The following is a 6,253-nucleotide window of genomic DNA, read 5'->3' on the forward strand; positions in this document are numbered from 1 at the left end:
GGTCTCACAAGAGCAGAGCAGAGGGTCAGAATCACCTCCCTTGCCCTGTTCTTCTTCTTCCACACTTCTCTTGATGCAACCCAGGACATGGTTGGCTCTCTGGGCTGCAAGCACACATTGCTGGCTCATGTTGAATCTCTCATCAATTGACACTCCCAAATCCTTGTCCTCAGAGCTTCTCTTAAGCCATTCTCTGCCCAACCTAAATCCATGCTTGACATTGCCCCGACCCAGGTGCAGGACCTTGAGCTTGGCCTTGTTGGACTTTGTGAGGTTGGCATGGACCCACCTCTCAAGCCAGTCCAGGTCCCTCTGGATGGCATCCCTTCCCTCTAGCATCTCAACTGCACCACTCGGTATCATCTGCAAACTTGCTGAGGGTGCACTCCATCCCACGGTCCAAGTCACATACAGAGATGTTAAATAGCAGCAGCCCCAGTCCAATCCCTGAGGAACACCACTCGTCACCTGCCTTCACTTGGATGTTGAGCCGCTGACTGCAACTCTCTGAGCACGACCACCCACCCAATTCCTTCCCCAGCCGGTGCTCCATCCATCAAATCCATTTTTCTCCAATTTGGCAACCAGGATGACACACAGGACTGTGTCAAATGCTTTGTACAATCCAGGTAGATTATGTCAGGTGCTCTTCCTTTATCTACCGATGCTGTAACCCCGTTATAAAAGGCCACCAAGTTTGCCAGGCATGACTTGCCCTTGGTGAGGCCATGCTGGTTCCACCAGTCACCTTGCCTTTATTTTCCATGTGCCTCAGTAGGGCCTTCAGGAGGATCTGCTCCATGATCTTGCCAGGCACAGAGGGAAGACTGACTGGCCTTTGATCCACAGAGACCTCCTGGAATTCTTGCCTGCCTTCCTTTCTTTCAGGATGCGCTGCTTCCAGGCTTGAAGGAGATGGTCCTTGAATACCAACCAGCCTCTTGGGCCCCTCTCCCCTCAGGGCTTTCCTCCATGTCACCCTGTCAAGAAGCTCCCTGAAGAGTTCAAAGTCTGCTTTGCGGTCTCAACCTTACATCTGTCTTAGAGGACTGTCCTGAACTCCAGCCACTGCCCCTCCTGGCCGTGTACGCTTTGAGCAGGTGCTGAATTCTTTTATTTTTAACCTCCATTCTGAATGTAGGAAGCCTTTGCTTGCTGTGAACATCCGGGAACCAGAGCCTGAGCACATCCTAGAAAGATTTCCTGTTTGGGATTTCTGAGCCAGCCTTCAACATGCAAGAGTGGAACCCTCTGAGCGATTTAGTCAGTTCTGGGCTACCTGCCACATTGCTCCTATCCAGGTCAGAAGCAAAATGCCATCTAGCAGGAAGGTGCTATGGTGCCAGACCACTTCCTACCTGCTGGCGGTCAGAGTGGGGACATGCAAAGTCAATTCTGGGCTATGGATGTGTGGCACTCCAGAATCAAGGTCACTGTGGTGACAGAACAGACATGAGAGGCAGCGTGATGTATGTGCCTGTAGAGCTAGGGAAACACAGTGCATGCAGAGCACGCCTTCTGTGCTGCCTTCCGGCTATGCTTAAGTAACTACCAACTCGGTGCAGCATCATGCACCAGCCCCTAGACTGCACTTGTAGAGTTATGCATGGGTTTCAACACAGGTTTTGGAAATGGGACAATAAATTGCATGTGATAAAATGCAACAAGTTTGTCAGAATAGCACATTAGACAACTATCTAAGAAAAAAAAACAGGGATTATTAGTAAATCAGAAGCTGTAGGCTTGAGAGAATGCCGTCTTTTCTAGATGCAGTTTTGGAACTCATCTATTTAATCTTTTTACAGTAAAGATCTCAGGCAGAAAAAAAAGAAAACAAAGGTTACACTGATAAGGTTCAACAGTGAAACAAAGTAAAGAGGCCTTGTGAATACAAATGCTGACCAAAACATCATAAAAGAAAAAGGTGTTAGTATGGATAGGCATAATAGCAATGGAATTAAATTAGTACCTTCATAGTAGCCTTATCGCATCATGGTTAAAAGGGACATCCATCCGTGCACAGCCCAACCTCTCCTTTGAATCAGGGCTATCAAAAATACAAGGCCAGGTCTGCATTGAAACCTTGCAAGGTAGGAGCTCAGCCCATGCGAGTAGCTTTTCCTAGCGCTGCACTGCTCTCCTGATGGAGAATGTTTCCTGAAGTCCACTCTGAATGTGTCGAGCTGTAATTGTGGAAATCGTTCTTACTCTGTTGTCTGCCACTACAAAGAAGCATTTGGCTCCATCGTGTTTATCTGCTCTTCAGATAGCAGCACTGTGCAGTTAGAAAGCCTTACCCTACCCCGGATTGAGGAGTGGCTGACAGCACAGCTCAGAGCGCTGGATTGGCAGCGCAGAGTCTGGCTGCAGTCCTGGAACCAGCAGTGTTCCCTGCAGGTCGGTGCTGGGTCTGGTCTTGTTCAGCATCTTCCTCACTGACCTGGATGAAGGGATGGAGTCCACCCTCAGCATGTTTGCTGATGGTACAAAACAGAGCAGTGGCTGACAGCCCAGAAGTCTGTGCTGCCATTCAGCAACACTTGGACAGACTGAAGAACAGAGTGGAGAGGAACCTGGTGAGGTTTAACAAGAGGAAGTGTAGATTCTTGTGCCTGGGGAGGAACAGCCACAGCATCAGTACAGGTTAGGGATGACCTGCTGGAGAGGAACACTGAAGAGAAGGACCAGGGTTTCCTGGTGAACAACAGGCTGGTCACGAGCCAGCAGTGTGCCCTGCTGGCCAAGAAAGCCAGTGGTATCTTGGGGTGCATTAAAAGGACCGTGGACAGTAGATGAAGGGAGATGGTCCTTCGCCTCTACTCTGCCCTGGTGAGGACACACCTGGAATACTGTGTCCAGTTCTGAGCTGTCCAGTTCCAAAAAGGCAGGGATCATCTAGAGAGAGTCCAGTGGAAAGCCAAAAGATTAATAGAACCTGCAGCATCTCCTGTATGAGGAAAGGATTGGAGATTTGGGGCTCTTCAGCGTGGAGAAGGCTGAGAGGTGATCCTACCAATGTTATTGGAAGTGTCTAATGTACCTAAATGTGCAGGGGGAAACGGATGGAGCCAGGCAAAAGGCAATAAGAGAAAACTGGAACACAGAAAGTTCCATACAAGCATGCAAAAGAACTTCTTCATGCCCCATCCCTGCAGGCATTCAAGGCCAGGCTGGATGTGGCTCTGGGCAGCCTGGGCTGCTGGTTGGCAACCTGCACACAGCAGGGCTTGGAGCTGGATGAGCGCTGTGCTCCTGTGCAACCCAGGCCGTTCTGTCATTCTGTGATTCCTTACTGTGAGGGTGACAGCACCGGCACAAGCCACCCAGAGAGGTTGTAGAGTCTTCTTCTCTGGAGATATTCAGGACCCACCTGGATGCTTTCCTGCTCAACCTACTGCAGGAAATCTGCTTTTAGCAGAGGGGTTGGGGTTGATGATCTCCAGAGTTCCCTTTCAAACCAAACTATGATTCCGTGATTCTATGACTATGGTTCCATGGTTCCGTGGTTCTATGGTTCTACAGCTCTTTGATTTCCAGGCAAAGCAAGCACTACTTCTTTAGCCTGTCCTTGTAGATCATGTCTGCCATGTCTCTGTGTCCTATTTCAATATCCCTCATGAATGGATGGAGCCAAAAATGTACCAAGGAGACCAGGTTCAGCTTCACCGCATCCCACGCTGAGGAGGATAATTATTCTTTTGATGTGCTGCTCACCTTTTCGTTGAAGTTGGTGAGGTGTTTGGTTTGCCATGTTTGCAAGGAAAGCATACAGATTCTTCATTCATTGCCTACTCCTGCCTTCATGTTCTTTTCAGCAGGACCTGCAGCTCATCCAGCTGATTCACAGCCTGTACAGCTATGGCGTTGTGCTGCCTCAGGTACAGAAATCTACTTTTATTGAGCTTCATGTGGATTCCGCTGACTCAGTTCTTAAGACTTTCTCTCTGAATCACAGCTATGCTGTGCAACATATTAGATGTCCCTCCTAGTGCCACCTGCAGCCTCGTACTTTGTGTTCTCATCCATCATGAATAAAAACACTGAAAAATACTGGCTCCCAAATCAAAGTTTGGCATACTCCAATGACTGCCAGCCACTGCCCTACGTTGAAATATCTGCTGAGCCCAGAGGTACCAGTTTTCAGGCCCCCTAATGCTCCCTCCTTCATTCGGCACAAACTTCTTTGGTTATAAATGCAAATTCTGTGGGAGACAACATGGAGGTACATTTCATCCACTGCTCTGCATCCATTCGGCCAGTCATTCTGTCATAGAAGGCAATCAGGCTGGTCTAGCACACGCTGTGCTGTATAAATCTCCTGTTCCTGACTGCTTCTTTGTTCTCCACATTCAGAAATGGATTCCAAGACGATGTGGTCCATGATTCGACACTGAAACACCGATGGTTCTCTGAGTTCTTCCTTGCCTTTCTTAAAAGAGAGTGGAATGTTAGCTTATTTCCAGTCACCACAGATATCTCCAAAACCACTTTTTTCATATGTAATAGACAGCAGCTTTGCAATAACATCAACAAGCTACTAAAAGGACCGTCAGCCCTATGTGTGTGATTAACTTAGGAAAAGAAAAAAAAGCAGAAAAAAAAAACAAACAGTAGACAAAAATAAAGAGAAGTAAACACACAATAGCTGAACCAAGGCTGAAATGTCACTGTTACACTTGGAACAGCTGAAGGACAGCAGTGACTGCCTCAGTGGGAGTCAGCCCAAGACTCCTAGCCCCAGAGCAGCCTCCAAGGGTAGCTACAAAGAGTTGCACAGAAGGTGTGGAAGAGTAGGAGAAACGTGTGCTACGTTTCACTTCACTGCACTCTGACCCAATTCGTTGTAACTCAGAGCTCATGACCTGGAGGCAGCTTCTTCTGTTCAGGAGCCCTCAAAGAATTTCTCTTCTGTGAACTAATCCAGACAGCCCTTGAGCCAATGCAAATTTTAAGCATCCATAACGTCCAATGGCAAAGAGTTCCCCAGGTCCTTGGGCCCCCATGTGAAGCATCATCTTCTTTATTTCTTTCTCCAGAACCCCAGGGAACGCTGCTGGTCAATACACCAACACTGCTGTGACCTGGCCAGTCTGGAGCAGAGAAAACTAGTCTAGGTGGCCCCTTTAAGCCAAGGGAGCAGCGTGGACCATCACCCACCCTTGTTCTGTATTTATTCTTAGTATAGGCTGATGGGGCTCCAGTAACTTGAATGGCAGGCACTACAGATGATTGTTGTCCTTCCCAGGCATTAGGAGCCTCAACACGAGGTTTTCAGGTTACAGAAGCATAGCATCATAGAGTCATAGAATGTCTTGGGTTGGAAGAGACCTCAGCGATCATGAAGCTCCAACACCCCAAACTGTGCTTGCTTTTAAAGAAGGAACTGTGGTAGACTAGAAAACGGGCTGTGCCGCTGTGATCGCGTCCCCACATCCCCCCAATACCACCCTCCGTCTCCTTCCACCTCTTTTTGCCCATCCCTCTCCTTGCCCCGTCCCTTCCCACCCCCGTCCTCGCCCCTCGCTCTTTCCCACCTCTTCTCACTTCCCCAGGTTTCTGGCTCCTATTGCTTCCTACCCGTTCCCCCTTATCCCTCCCAGCTGCAGCCTTTCCCCCCGCTCCGCTCAGGCCCCCTCCTCGCCGCTGCTCCCCGGCCCCTTCGCGCCCCGTGTCCCGTATCCCGCGTCCCACCACGTCGACCCACCTCCGCGGACCCCGGCCCGGGGCCGCGCTCTGCCGACGCGCTCCGGTGGCGGGGCGGGGATGGGGGCGGCGGGGGGAGAGAGGGGCTGAGGGCGGCGCTGGGTCGGGTTTCAGCAGGAGCCTCCGCGCCGAGCCAGCGCCGATCCGCCGCCTGCAGCCGAGCTCTGCGCTGGGCGGCTGCGGCACCGGGGCGGCCGCGGCACCGGGAGGCCGAGCTCCGGGAGGACGGGGTGGGGGCACGGCGCCGGAGGGCACCGGAACACACTGAAGGTACCGGAGCGGCCGGCGGTACCGGAGCGGTGTCGGCACCAGAGCGCCGGGTACTGGGGTGCCGGGGTACCCGCGCTGCTGCGGGACGTCTCGCCGGGACCGGATCGTGCGGGATGCGAGCTCTGCCGGCGCGGGACGCGAGCTGTAAGTGCCAGCGCCGGACCGATCCGCTCCCGCCGCCTCCCCGCCTTCAACCGCTGTGCCGCACATCCGCATCAGCGCACGCCGGGCCGGGCCGGACTGGACCGGGCGCTTTGTTCTGCCTCCGCCGCGCAGACAA

At 51.7% G+C, this 6,253-nt stretch overlaps 1 protein-coding gene across 1 annotated transcript in view; it reads left to right on the forward strand.

Moving 5' to 3' along the window:
• Positions 1-6,010: 6,010 nt before the first annotated feature.
• Positions 6,011-6,253, forward strand: part of LOC122192146 (protocadherin-16-like) — a 6,323-nt gene continuing 6,080 nt past the window's right edge. The window contains 1 exon segment of the mRNA XM_042892625.1: positions 6,011-6,117. The gene's annotated coding sequence lies outside the window, so the exon portion shown is untranslated.

This window comes from Lagopus leucura, unplaced genomic scaffold, assembly GCF_019238085.1.
Source record: "Lagopus leucura isolate 7727_CA_CO unplaced genomic scaffold, USGS_WTPT01 58955-0_obj-0_obj, whole genome shotgun sequence".
Classification (NCBI taxonomy): Eukaryota; Metazoa; Chordata; class Aves; order Galliformes; family Phasianidae; genus Lagopus; species Lagopus leucura.